Below are 12289 nucleotides of genomic sequence, written 5' to 3'. Positions count from 1 at the left end.
TCCAAAAAAAGCAGGGACAGGGGTGGACTTTGGGACCTTGTAGTGGGGCAGTTACCCCATTCAGACAAGGAGACGTTAAAGCAGACCAGAGGGAGCTGTGCAAGAGCCCCAGCCACTCGGGAATGGGCTTATTAGGAGCTAAGCAGAAGGCAGCTTGCTGGGGCACCCCTGATATAAAGAGAGAGCATCACAGCAGAGCATAGATCAGTATATTCAGGGGAGCAAGGGAGAAGAACTGACTGTGGCTGAGAAGATATAAGGGCTAAGGAGAAGTGATAAAGTGGTATATAGGCAGTAGAGGGAAGGGCGGGACATGGCTGCCACTAGTGGATCCCTCTAGAGTAGTGGACAGGCCTGAGTCCCCACCTACCCTCTTGCACCACACCTTGCTGCAGAGGAGCCTGGTCTGACACAGGCTGTGGCTTGTCTCAGAGGTGAGGGGCTAGACTTGGGGCTGCAGTTGGCCAGGGAGGTGGGTGCAAAGACTGGGAACTGCAGATTCCCCTGAAAAAGGGAAGACTGGAGTGGTGGGAATTGCTAGAAGGCAATGTCCTGAATCAGATGTTGCAGACCAAGGGAATAATGCAGTTCCAGAGCTAGAGGGAAAAGACAGGGGAATAGACAATGGGCCAGACACTGACCAGAAGACAGTACACTCAATGAACCAAGTTAATTCCCAGTGTGACCAGCAGGGGGTGCCGTGGTGGTGAGTCCCACCCCATTAGAGTCCCACAGAGAACCACAATCATGGTAGAGTAAATAATAATTTTTCCAACGATTTCCTAGACGAGAATGATTTTAAGTTATTAGGTACTCATACCATTGCTAAGGATATTGACTCATTTGGGAATGAAGAGGTCTTCAGCTGGTGACATATGGTATTAGAGTTGCTCTTCACCAAGATCTAATTCCTCTTGATATTCTGGTGTAGCTGGTATGGCCATAAATACTGGGAGTGGAGAGAGAATGTTTTTTTTTATCTGACTGTAAAGTAGACGGGGGCTTCTTGATGTCAGACTCTGGATCTCAGTAACCCTACCTAGGCCATCATGGTATACATAGAGGTACAGTTAGCTCACTGGAACTGGACTGAACAATACCTAGTCTTGACAAGCCCATGGTGGCTATACCCTCTAAGCAAATCTGGCAGACCTTGCCTGAATCCGAGAGCAGAGGATTCTCTGCATGAAGACAGGTAGAAAGTATACTCCTCTGCTGTTACTGGGATATATGTTGTGTAAGGGCAATGCTGATGTCAAGAGTACTAAGGTCTGGAATCCATATTAGAACCAGCAGATGAGTCAGAACTATGCTTGTGCTTGTTCTTTCCTAAGCTCATATTCCACAGTCAACATCAATGACAAGAGAGACTGAGCACTATGCCCTATAGGCTGCTTCTATTCCCAAGTCCTTCATGCTGAGAAGGATTTGGGGAATTTCTCTCCAGAGGTTGTGTGTTTGCCTGTCCTAATTAGAGGACTACAGATTCTACCTGGAATCTACCTCTGTGCTCAGAGGGTCTCTATAGTGGTCAATTGCGGAAGAACTTTGTCCGTGTTAGTTTAGGGGTGGTGAGGCCTGCATTCCTTCCCCCTTTCCTTTTCCCCTATATATGATGAGCCAGAAGCAAGTCTTTGGGAACATATGCCACTTAAGATAGCATTTTTGCCAGTATAGCAAGAACAAGTATAAGATAAGAGTAAAGGGCAAGAACGCATAAACAATTCTGTTTACCCTAACATACTGATCACGTAAACAGAGCCAAAGAACAAGAAGATCCAGATCAGAACCAGATCAATAACTAACAGCTAAACCCTACACCAGCATGTGATGAGTAATCCCTGGAAATTTCCAAACTGCCAAACAAGGCAGGGAAAACTGTATTTAAGGCTGCCTCAGAGCCTAGCAAATCGAACCTCACCGATGGGCTTTGGGTACCAGTGCCTTGGAAGCTGAGACAACCTCCCACTTCATCCGCAGCCTACCCGGGGTTCCAGGCTTGCAGGAAGGAACGTAAGACATGTCGCTTCTTTGTTATGTTGTTCTTCCATTTATGGGGCACAGCTGTTAGCTGTCAGGAAATAAACTATTTGTGTTTGACAGATACCTGTGTGGCGTCCTTTGTACCTTGAGAGCCCAGTGTCGGACCTGAGACTTACTCTTGCCGACTACAGGCTCCTGTCAATGCTGGACTTCAATGTCATAGGAATCTGTTTTATCAATGATAACGTTGACGACAGCTTCATCACCAGGGACTGCGGGGCTAATTAATTTCTATGCTGGTCATACGATGAATAGGGCTTAAAATCTGCAGATTTCAAGTCTGTCATGCTAAGAGAAGGCTGAGAATGTTCTGTAGAAAGGAAGTTTACTCAATACTCAGTCAAGATAAGTTGATATGATCATAGCAGTTGAGTAAGAAAGTAATAGAGACCTGAAGAAATTTAGAAGAAGGTTTGATGAAGATTTATCTGTAGGTTGGATGATACCACAAGACATTAAAGAGGAAACTAGGTGTCATGAGCACTCCATCTTTTATGCCTGTGCACTAGAGAGCACAGAGAGGCACAAGGCCCAAACATGACACCAACTGTCACTGATATTCCAAAATTTCCAGTCTCACTCCCATGTGGCACATGTGCACATGCAGTTGGATACATAGCAACATACATTTGAAGTCAAATACACATTTTTTAAATCATGGAAATCTTTGGGCCTGATCCACATAGCTCCACTGAAGTCAGAGCTAGATCAATTTGACCCAGACAAGCTTTTGGCACTTAGCTGCAGATTGAAGAATGTTCCAACACATTTCCCCCAAACCACTCACTCAGACCCTTTTACCCATCAACTTGATTTGCCCTTCCTACAAAATCCCTTGAGCATCTAGCAGAGATTTTCTAAAGCAGCTAATCACATGGAGTGCCTGATTAGAGACCTCACATGTACCTGATATTTTCCAAGTGTGGAGGACACATTTTGAAATATCAAACTGTTGAAGAGTCTTCATATGGGCATCCAAACATTGAGGCACTTCAAAATCAATTTGCTGCTTTTTAGAACTGAGGCCATAATTGTAGGCCTACTAAAAATCACAGGCGTTATCCTGTTCCCCTTAATGCACCTACTGCTGTGGCGGGGGCTTGCCAGACAAGTTTTGAGGTCTAGGTGGCAAACATCACCTGTGCTGAAGAGCATGCATACACACACACTTACCCATCCCTATTTTTTAAAAAATAGGACACAAATTCAATTCACTGACATGAGATTAAAACCAAACCTTCCAAAGTCTACCTATTTGCCAAACAAATATTTTATCTAGCTCAAATACTGGATTTTATAAATCCTGGAGATTACTAGAAATTGTATATCAACCACCAATTTGCACTGCCAGATTAGAAATTAATTAGAATTGTGATGTCAGAATGTATACATGTGTAGTATGAAAAACAAGGCTCTCTCATGCAATGTATTTTCCAGAAATAAATGTGCTTGAAAATAAACTCCTATGCATTATGATTTGCCCTATTTCCAGTCATGTTATACTTTGACCATCAGTTTTCAATTATGTCTGTTGAGTCCGGACTATTAGAGGGAAAATATGTTCATTTGACTGGCAAAAATATGTTCATTGCCAAAATATTTCAAGTAGCAAAATGAACCATGGTCAACTAAGGAGCATGGTGTACATGCACACACAACTGGTGTACATGCACACATAGCTGGTGTACATGCATGGTGTACATGCATGTACATGCTGAAAAGTTGTTCAGCAATAATGTCCTATCCCCAGGCTCACTGATGAGCCCTGGATCATGTATTTTTGTAACTTAATATCTTTGCAAGAATTTAGTCTTCTTGTGGGTAGAGAGCAGAAAGTCAAAGCTATAACTGGGATAAAAAGAGAATAAGCTTATGGAAAATAGGTCTATCAGTGACTATTAGGACAGATGGCCAGGGATGCAATCCCATTTGACTGCCGGATGTTAGGACTCAATTACAGGGAATGGATCATTTGATAATTGCTCTGTTCACCATCTTTGAAGCATCTGGCATTGGCCGCTGGTAAAAGACAATATATAGAATTCGCTGGATCTTTGGTCTGACGCAGTATGGCTGTTCTTATGTTCTAACTCATCTGAACTGGTCTCCCACATTTTCATCCTCACAAAGTTTGACATTTAATTTGCCTCTAACAACACTACTCCAAGCACAGAAATCTGATACAATACAGGCTTCTTCGCACAAAGAGACAAAAGAGGGTGGAAGGAGTCAGTAGGTACAATCCCTGTTCTTGTACTACCTGTGAGCAAGGCACAAGAAAATTGAAGCTAGTCATGCTATTTTACATGTTATAAAGAGAACATAATTGGGTAACGAGCAGTGTTCTCTGTAAGCGGTGCGCTTGAGTAGCTGCTCAAGAGAGATTCAAACACCCCCCAGCTGATTAGCAGAACAACCATAGCTAAGTCCTGTGCTGCTACTGGAGGTGCACATTCACACATGCCTCAGTGCACGTAAAATTTATTCTGCACATGGATGGAAAAGATTAGAGGGGACATTGGTAATGGGTTGGACTGCCTCTACCTTTCTCTTGTTGGCTGGCCAGTGGGAAGAATCCTGTGGTGATGGGGTTGAATCCTGCAAATTAAAAAAAAAAAGTCCAGTATCTACTCTTCAGCATGCTCTTCCAACATCATTAGAGACATTCTTCCAGTTTCAGCACCACGCATGTAGAATATCTCTGACCTCTCAATAAAAAAAGGATCTGCACTGGTTTCATTTGATAATCCTATGGCTTTAAGAGACATTACTTGGCTCATAGCTTCTGAAAACTTGGACAATCCCTGGATGAAGAACTGCCAGAATTTCTAAGAAGTTTGAATTATCTGGCTTTCACATGCAATGGTGCAGTGCTGTTACATTTCAACAGCTCAGAGATCAAATTGTGTATGCAATTATTAATAGAAAGCTACATGATGAGTTATTCAATGTAGCCTACAAGAAAAAGTTGTCTTACATAAGAACTCCAGACATTAAAAAATATAAAAGCATTGCACGCAGCATGAAAATATTGAACTATCCTCAGCTACTCCAAACACACCAAATAGAAACATCAAGGGTTACATTCACGAGGAACCACAGGTTGTCATACATAAAACCACGGGATACCGGGCAGCAACAACAGAAGAAATAAAACAAGCTCTCTGTTTTTGTTATTTGAAGACTGCTTATTCACTGCAGAGAAACAAACTTACAAAATTCTAGTACTGGGTTGGTTCACAATGGGGCGTTATATTAGTGCATACTAGAATCAAGGATCTTCAAACAAACAATGTGGAAGCCAGCGGAATAACCTACACATGGTCTCAACTACCACAAATTCAGGCAAGCTAACAAGACAGACGAATGATTGTTTTCTTTTAGTCCTATTGTTACTGCAGACCTGAAAAAGAAACTGCAAAAACAGAAAGAAAAAGCTGGCAGCAGACATTATGGAATGATTTAGTGCACAGTTATGCAGAACTATAGTTGTAATGATGAATTTACAAAGGTACAAAGGTCAGAGAGCTAACATGGCCTGGAGCAGCAATATCTGTAATTGAGAAAACTAAACTCAAATCCAGGAACAGAAAGCATGACTAGTGGATAAATACTGGAAGAACTGCCAGCAAAATAACACCTCAGGCATCAAAAATAAGAAACCTATTAAATTTAGGTTAGCTTAGTAATCACTAGCTCGGCAAATCAGTCATGGAATAATGTACTATATTTGGGTATGTCTACACTACCACCCTAGTTCGAACTAGGGTGGTAATGTAGGCAACCGGAGTTGCAAATGAAACCCGGGATTTGAATTTCCCGGGCTTCATTTGCATCAAGCCAGGCGCCGCCATTTTTAAATGTCCGCTAGTGCGGACTCTGTGCCGTGCAGCTACACACGGCACGGACTAGATAGTTTGGACTAGGCTTCCTAGTCCGAACTACCGTTACTCCTCGTGAAACGTGAGGAGTAACGGTAGTTCGGACTAGGAAGCCTAGTCCGAACTACCTAGTCCGTGCCACGTGTAGCTGCGCGGCACGGAGTGCGCACTAGCGGACATTTAAAAATGGCGGCACCTGGCTTTACGCAAATAAAGCCCGGGAAATTCAAATCCCGGGATTCATTTGCAACTCCGGTTCGAACTAGGGTGGTAGTGTAGACATACCCCTTGAGACCAATCCTGGATTGTGTCAAGTGCCCACAACTTCCCTTGAAGGTAAAGGCCTCATGCTTCTGTGTGCATATTGCAAATGGCTTTGGCAAAAAGAAAAGGTTCCCAACTTATACTCTATGGACCACAGGTGCTGCATGAAACCTTGTTGGTGTGCCATGAATGCCTAGCTTGTCACATGATATTGATTCCATGGTTTCCATATGCCAATTTGCATGAGAGAATTTAAAAAACCAACATATATTCAGTAGCTTTGTAACATTGCTTTTCCATGCTGCCAGAGAGATGTTGTATGATTTAAAATGGGAAGTGACGTACTGACCAAGACAATCTCCATTAAAATGTAGACCATTCACTGAAAATCTTTGAGAAACCCTGCATTAAAAGTTACTGGTGCAATACTGAATGTTTCAAAAGAAGACATTCCAAAATCTTTGAATCTAAACCAGCACCCAATGTGTTAAGATAGAGTGTTGAGATAAAGGACGACTTTAAAGGGTACGCAGTATAATTACACCTCTATATGGGTTCAGTCTGGGTAGCGTTATCAGTTGCAGGTTGAGGTTCTAAGTTTGTACTCTCTGACCTTGAGGACTTGTTTGATGCCCTAAGGAAACATTCAACATTGGGATATATACAAAGCCTACTTTTCTTTAACATGTTAAGACCATTAAAATACAGAGACCTGACCTATTTGCTTGGATGCTTATACCCAATATAGTCCCTTGGGCTTTGGCCACTGAAGGCTTCTTTTCACTGGTTTAGTGTGGTAAGTAAAATATAGACTTTACACAAGGCACTAGAGTAAATTTCATTTGTTAACTTCTCCTTTAGGATACATGATAGCAACAATAACTTCATCCAAGGATTTATTTTCAATCTATCTGGTCCCAGATGGAGAACTGGTCTTTGAATAGCAGACTGACTCTCTGAAACACAGACATACAAAAAGCCAGTGCAAGGTTAATCAACCCTAGCAGCCATAGCCCTTTCAGCCAGAAAGTCACAAAAATATCACTGCTGCTCTCTCCTTATTATCTTTTGTATTGTCCTGGGGATGAGTGAGAAAAATGGAATAGGGCTAGCAGGGACCTTGCCCAGCTGTGCAAGATTTCAATCACCATATCACTTTCTGGCATCCTTACCTACAGGTTGTAGGGCACTTTGGCTTCTGTTTCCAGATGTAAAGAGGTCAATCATCAGCCTACCAAACTGATTTACAATGAGTGATGAAAGATGAGTGAGGCCCTTCCATCTATAACAGTCAATTTTGTTAATCCAATTTCTGTCCTATAAACCTTGGTATTCACCTCTCTGTGGGTGGGCAGTCTACACAGAAGCTTTTGTTACACCCCAGACAGGAAAGTCTCTCTCTGGGCTAGGGGTAATTTTTTTGCCTCCAACAAAACAGTGATATTGCAACAAAAACAAAGCAACAGAGAAAACTGTGCTCTAGATCTCAGCAAATCACAACTATATTCCACCTCATGGATGTTCTCTCTTTTTTATGTCCATTTCCTGAAACAAATCAGGAACAATAAAAGTAAATAAAAATAAATAAAATAATTTTTCTGGTGCTACTTTCAAGTAGGAATAAGAGATCCTCCGGAAAAGGGTTTATTTTCCGGAGAATCACGTCTAGACTGGCGCTTTTCTCCGACTTATCCCCAAGCTGGAAAAAAGCGGCAGCCATGTAAATGCAAATGCCGCGGGGGATATTTAAATCCCCCGTGGATTTGCAATTGCGTTGTGTCTCATTAGCATCCCTTTTCCGGAAAGGGATGCCAATGTAGACACAGCCTTAGAGATAGATATCTGTCAGAGGAATGTTATAGGGAAAAATGTGAATTGGATATCCAGAATTGCTGGATAGGTATGATATGAATGCTGGATTACTAAAATATGCCTGCTTATATGATCAAAGTTTCCCATAAACACCAGTGAAAATTGGCATTGTGTTTCTGTGATTAACCATATTCCCCCTTTACAGCCCTTTCTCCCCCATTTTCTGTTAGCATTCTTTGGAAATGAGCTGTGTTACCAGATAGAACTCATCTTCAGTCCAAGCCTGCAATTAACTCATCTGGCACCATATACAGGTGGGACCTCCCTGGTCTGGCACCCTGAGGACCTGAACAAGGGAATTTGCTGGCTCAGAGGAGGTCAGGCCTCAGGATCTCTCAGGGCTCTCTTCCTGTCTGCGGCCCCAGCCCGTGCATTGCTCCCAGCCTTCATCTCTGGACTGCCAGAAAGGCTTATCTCCAGCTGCTAGACTCACTCCAGCCAGCAGGGCTCCCTGCCATGGCTGCCATTCCTGCTCCAGCTGGCAGCTCTCTGTGCCCCTGGCCACCATGACTCTGCTTTCCTGGCCTCTGGAGCTTCTTTCTGGCTTGTACCCTTAGCCACATCCCACTGACTAGGCTCCCTGCCACCAGGTCATGGGCTCTGAGGGCCGCCAGCTGCTGGCAAACTCTGCAATTGGGGCTCACAGACCAGAGAGGTTCAATCTGTAGTTGAGTTTTGTCCTGAATCCAAGATATTCCACAAACCATATCTGTATGTGTGTGCACATGCAAACATGCAAGCACATCAGCTATTATTAGGCACAGAACCGTGATCAGAAAAATTGGCTGGGAAGAGAAAGTAGCAAATTTCCTTTCCTTCTACTCGGCGGTAGTGTAGATGCAGGTATAGTTTTGTCGACAAAAGTCCACTTTTGTCGACAAAACCCTGTAGTCTAGACACACCCAAAAGCTAATGACTGGAGTTGTGGCAATGAAAAAGAAATTGTTACTCACCTTGTGCAGTAACATCTGTTCTTCGAGATGTGTGTCCCCGTGGGTGCTCCACTACAGGTGTCGGGCCCGTCCCGGCGCCACAAACCGGAAAGTCTTCGCTAGCAGTAGCCCCCTCCGGAGGAACACGCATGTGCAGAGCGTCCCGCGGCGTTCGCGCCTTTTCTGTGTCGCGCGGTCCGACCCGCCAGTTCCTCCTAGCCAGAACATCTGAAAGAGACAAAACAGATCTCCGAAGCACGGAGGAGGGTGGGTCGTGGAGCACCCACGGGGACACACATCTCGAAGAACAGATGTTACTGCACAAGGTGAGTAACAATTTCTTCTTCTTCGAGTGATGTCCTCGGGGGTGCTCCACTACAGGTGAGTATGAAGCAGTCATCTAGCTGCTGGTCGTGCTTCGGAATTACTTGTGCACAGAAGAAAGAACTGCCTGAGCGACTGCTATGTCTGCCGCTTTGAAACGGTCAAGGGCATAATGTCGAGCAAACGTGGATGAAGACGACCATGTAGCTGCACGGCATATGTCCCGTAGCGGTACGTTCTTCATGAAAGCCGTGGAGATGGCCATACTCCTGGTTGAATGTGCGGTTGGTGGACAGGGCAGAGGCCTGCCCCTTAGGGTGTAGCAACGAGTGATGCAGTTAACGATATGTGCCGAAATACGTTGTGACGACAGTTGATGACCTTTAGAGCGATTCGCTAGTGATAATAGTAATCGTGGGGACTTCCGGAAGGGACGCGTTCTGTCCAAATAGAATGCCAATGCCCTTCTGAGGTCTAATGTGTGCCAGCGGGCTTCCTCAGGTGTAGCATGTGGTTTGGGGTAGAAGGTAGGAAAGACTATAGGCTCATTGATGTGGAATGACGAATTAACCTTTGGCAGGAAAACTGGATGACATCTAAGTGAGACTCCCTGCTGAGTGAATACTGTGTAGGGAGGATCGGCAGAGAGTGCCGCGAGCTCGGAGACTCGTCGAGCCGAGGCGATCGCAAGGAGAAAGGTAACTTTAATTGTGAGGGTCTGTAAATCACAAGTTGCAAGAGGTTCAATGGTGGGTAGGTAAGAGTGTCCAGGACGAGGGTAAGGTCCCATGGCTGTGAGATAGGTCTATGCGGTGGGTAGAGATTCGAAATACCCTTGAGGAACTTCTTCATAAGTGGATGAGAGAAGACGGAAAAACCCTCTATTGGAGCGTGAAAGGCCAAAATTGCTGCCAAGTGTACTCTTAGGGAAGCAGCAGCCAATCCTTGCGAATGTAAATGAAGTACATAGTCTAGGATGCACTGAATATGTGCCTTGAGAGGATCGATGGTCTGTGATTGGCACCACGTGAAGAAGCGACGCCACTTGTAGAGGTAAGATCGTTGAGTGCTGTGGCGTCTGCTCTGTACTAGTACGTCCCTGACTGCTTGAGAGCAAGTTAGCTCTAGGCCTTGGAGCCAGTTAGGAGCCAAGCTGTCAGGTGCAAACGGTCGATGTCCGGATGGAGAAGATTGCCGTTTTGCTGTGAGATCAAGTTGCTGATCCGTGGAAGTCGTCGAGGTCTGGACACCGACATCTGCATGAGTTGCGTGATCCATGTCTGGTGAGGCCAGAAGGGGGCCACCAGGATTACTGTCGCTGAGTTGGATAGTATCTTCTCTATTACTCGGGGTATCAGTGGAATTGGGGGAAAGGCGTATAAGAGACAGTATGTTCCCCACCTGAGCAGGAAGGCATCCCCCATCGATTGGGTGCCTATGCCCGCTCTTGAGCAGTAAGCGCGACATTTCTTGTTGTCGCGAGTAGCAAAGAGGTCGATCTCTGGGTAGCCCCATAGCTGGAACAGATTGCGGGCTACGGAGTGAAGGAGTTCCCATTCGTGTTGGGAATGGAAGGATCTGCTGAGTGCATCCGCAATTGTATTGGTTTTGCCGGGGAGATAGGAGGCTGTGAGTGTGACGTTGTGACAAATTGCCCAGTTCCAGAGGCGCACTGATTCCGCACACGGGGTCCTGGACCTGGCTCCACCCTGTCGATTGATGTAGTATACAGTGCATATGTTGTCCGTAAGGACCTGAAGAGTGTTTCCCTGTATTTGGTGGACGAAGTGGCGACAAGCGTTGAAAACTGCCCTGAGTTCCAGGAAGTTTATGTGAAGTAGGGATTCTTGGTGAGATCATAAACCTTGGACCCGGTAGTGCAGCATATGCGCCCCCCAGCCTACAAGGGACGCATCCGTGGTAATCTGAATTGACGGGGATTGGATCCGGAAGGGAACACCCGCCAGTGTATCGGCCGGTTGGAGCCACCATGTGAGCGATTCTTTGACACGGGCAGGGACAGGTGTGAGACTGTTGATATTGGTAATGCCCAGTTTGTAGGCTACAAGGAGCCAATGTTGTAGACATCACATGCGGAGGCGAGCGTAGGTTATAACATACGTGGTGGAGGCAATGTGGCCTAACAGCTTCAGGCAGGTAAGGTATGAGACTGTCAGGGCCGTAAGCAAGACGCTCGATAGGTCCCGTATGGCGTCGGCTCTGTCTGTAGGTAGGTACGCCGTAGCGGTGGTAGAGTCTAGTTTGGCTCCAATGAAAACGATGGACTGGGCGGGAACCAGAGTAGATTTTGGAAGATTGATAATTAGTCCAAGAGTCTCGAAGATCCCTTTTGTAGTGGCAACTGCGGTCTCGGCCTCCTGTCTCGAAGGGGCCGCGAGGAGGTAGTCGTCGAGATAAGGAAAGATGGTGATGCCGGCTCGATGGAGGTACTCAGCTACGACTGCCATGGTCTTTGAAAACACTCTTGGGGCTGCGGATAGGCCAAAGGGGAGCACCGTGTATTGGTAATGATCGTCTCCCACGGTAATGTGTAGAAATCTCCTGTGAGCTGGATGGATGGCGATATGGAAGTATGCGTCCTGTAAGTCGAGGGACGCGAACCAATCCCCTCTGTGTAGTGCTGGGATGATGGAACCCAGAGTAACCATCTTGAATCTGTGTTTTCGCAGGTGGCGGTTGAGGCCGCGAAGATCTAGGATCGGTCTCCATCCCCCCGACTTCTTCTCGGTGAGAAAGTACCGGGAATAGAAACCTCTGCCTCGAAACTCAGGAGGGACTATTTCCACCGCACCCATGGTAAGCAGGTGCATGACCTCCTGACGTAGCAGGGATTCGTGAGAGGGGTCCCTGAAAAGGGACAGGGACGGGGGGTTGGTGGGAGGTAAAGTGGAGAATGGAATGGTGAGGCCAGAGGTTACGATCTCCCTGACCCAACGGTCGGTGGTGATGGCG

The 12289-nt window shown here is 45.6% G+C and overlaps 1 protein-coding gene and 1 long non-coding RNA gene across 11 annotated transcripts in view; one reads left to right on the top strand and one right to left on the bottom strand.

Moving 5' to 3' along the window:
- The window catches only part of PCDH15 (protocadherin related 15), a 1467631-nt gene that overhangs the window by 1304240 nt on the left and 151102 nt on the right, over nt 1–12289 (bottom strand). Inside the window, exon 1 of one of the 7 annotated variants that reach the window (XM_075935033.1) lies at nt 4588–4641. The exons of the other annotated variants lie outside the window; for them this stretch is intronic. The gene's annotated coding sequence lies outside the window, so the exon portion shown is untranslated. Of the gene's footprint in view, nt 1–4587; nt 4642–12289 lie in introns of those variants that run through there. 7 annotated transcript variants of the gene reach the window in all.
- Nucleotides 1–12289, top strand: part of LOC112546455 (uncharacterized) — a 95991-nt gene that overhangs the window by 75238 nt on the left and 8464 nt on the right. For all 4 annotated transcript variants that reach the window (XR_012905617.1, XR_012905615.1, XR_012905618.1 and 1 more), the window contains one exon: nt 12007–12133. This is a non-coding gene — a long non-coding RNA (uncharacterized LOC112546455). The remainder of the gene's footprint in view (nt 1–12006; nt 12134–12289) is intronic.

This window comes from Pelodiscus sinensis, chromosome 8, assembly GCF_049634645.1.
Source record: "Pelodiscus sinensis isolate JC-2024 chromosome 8, ASM4963464v1, whole genome shotgun sequence".
Lineage (NCBI taxonomy): Eukaryota > Metazoa > Chordata > Testudines > Trionychidae > Pelodiscus > Pelodiscus sinensis.
The sequence above is the reverse complement of the archived record's forward strand: the minus strand, read 5'-3'. Positions and strand labels throughout refer to the sequence as shown.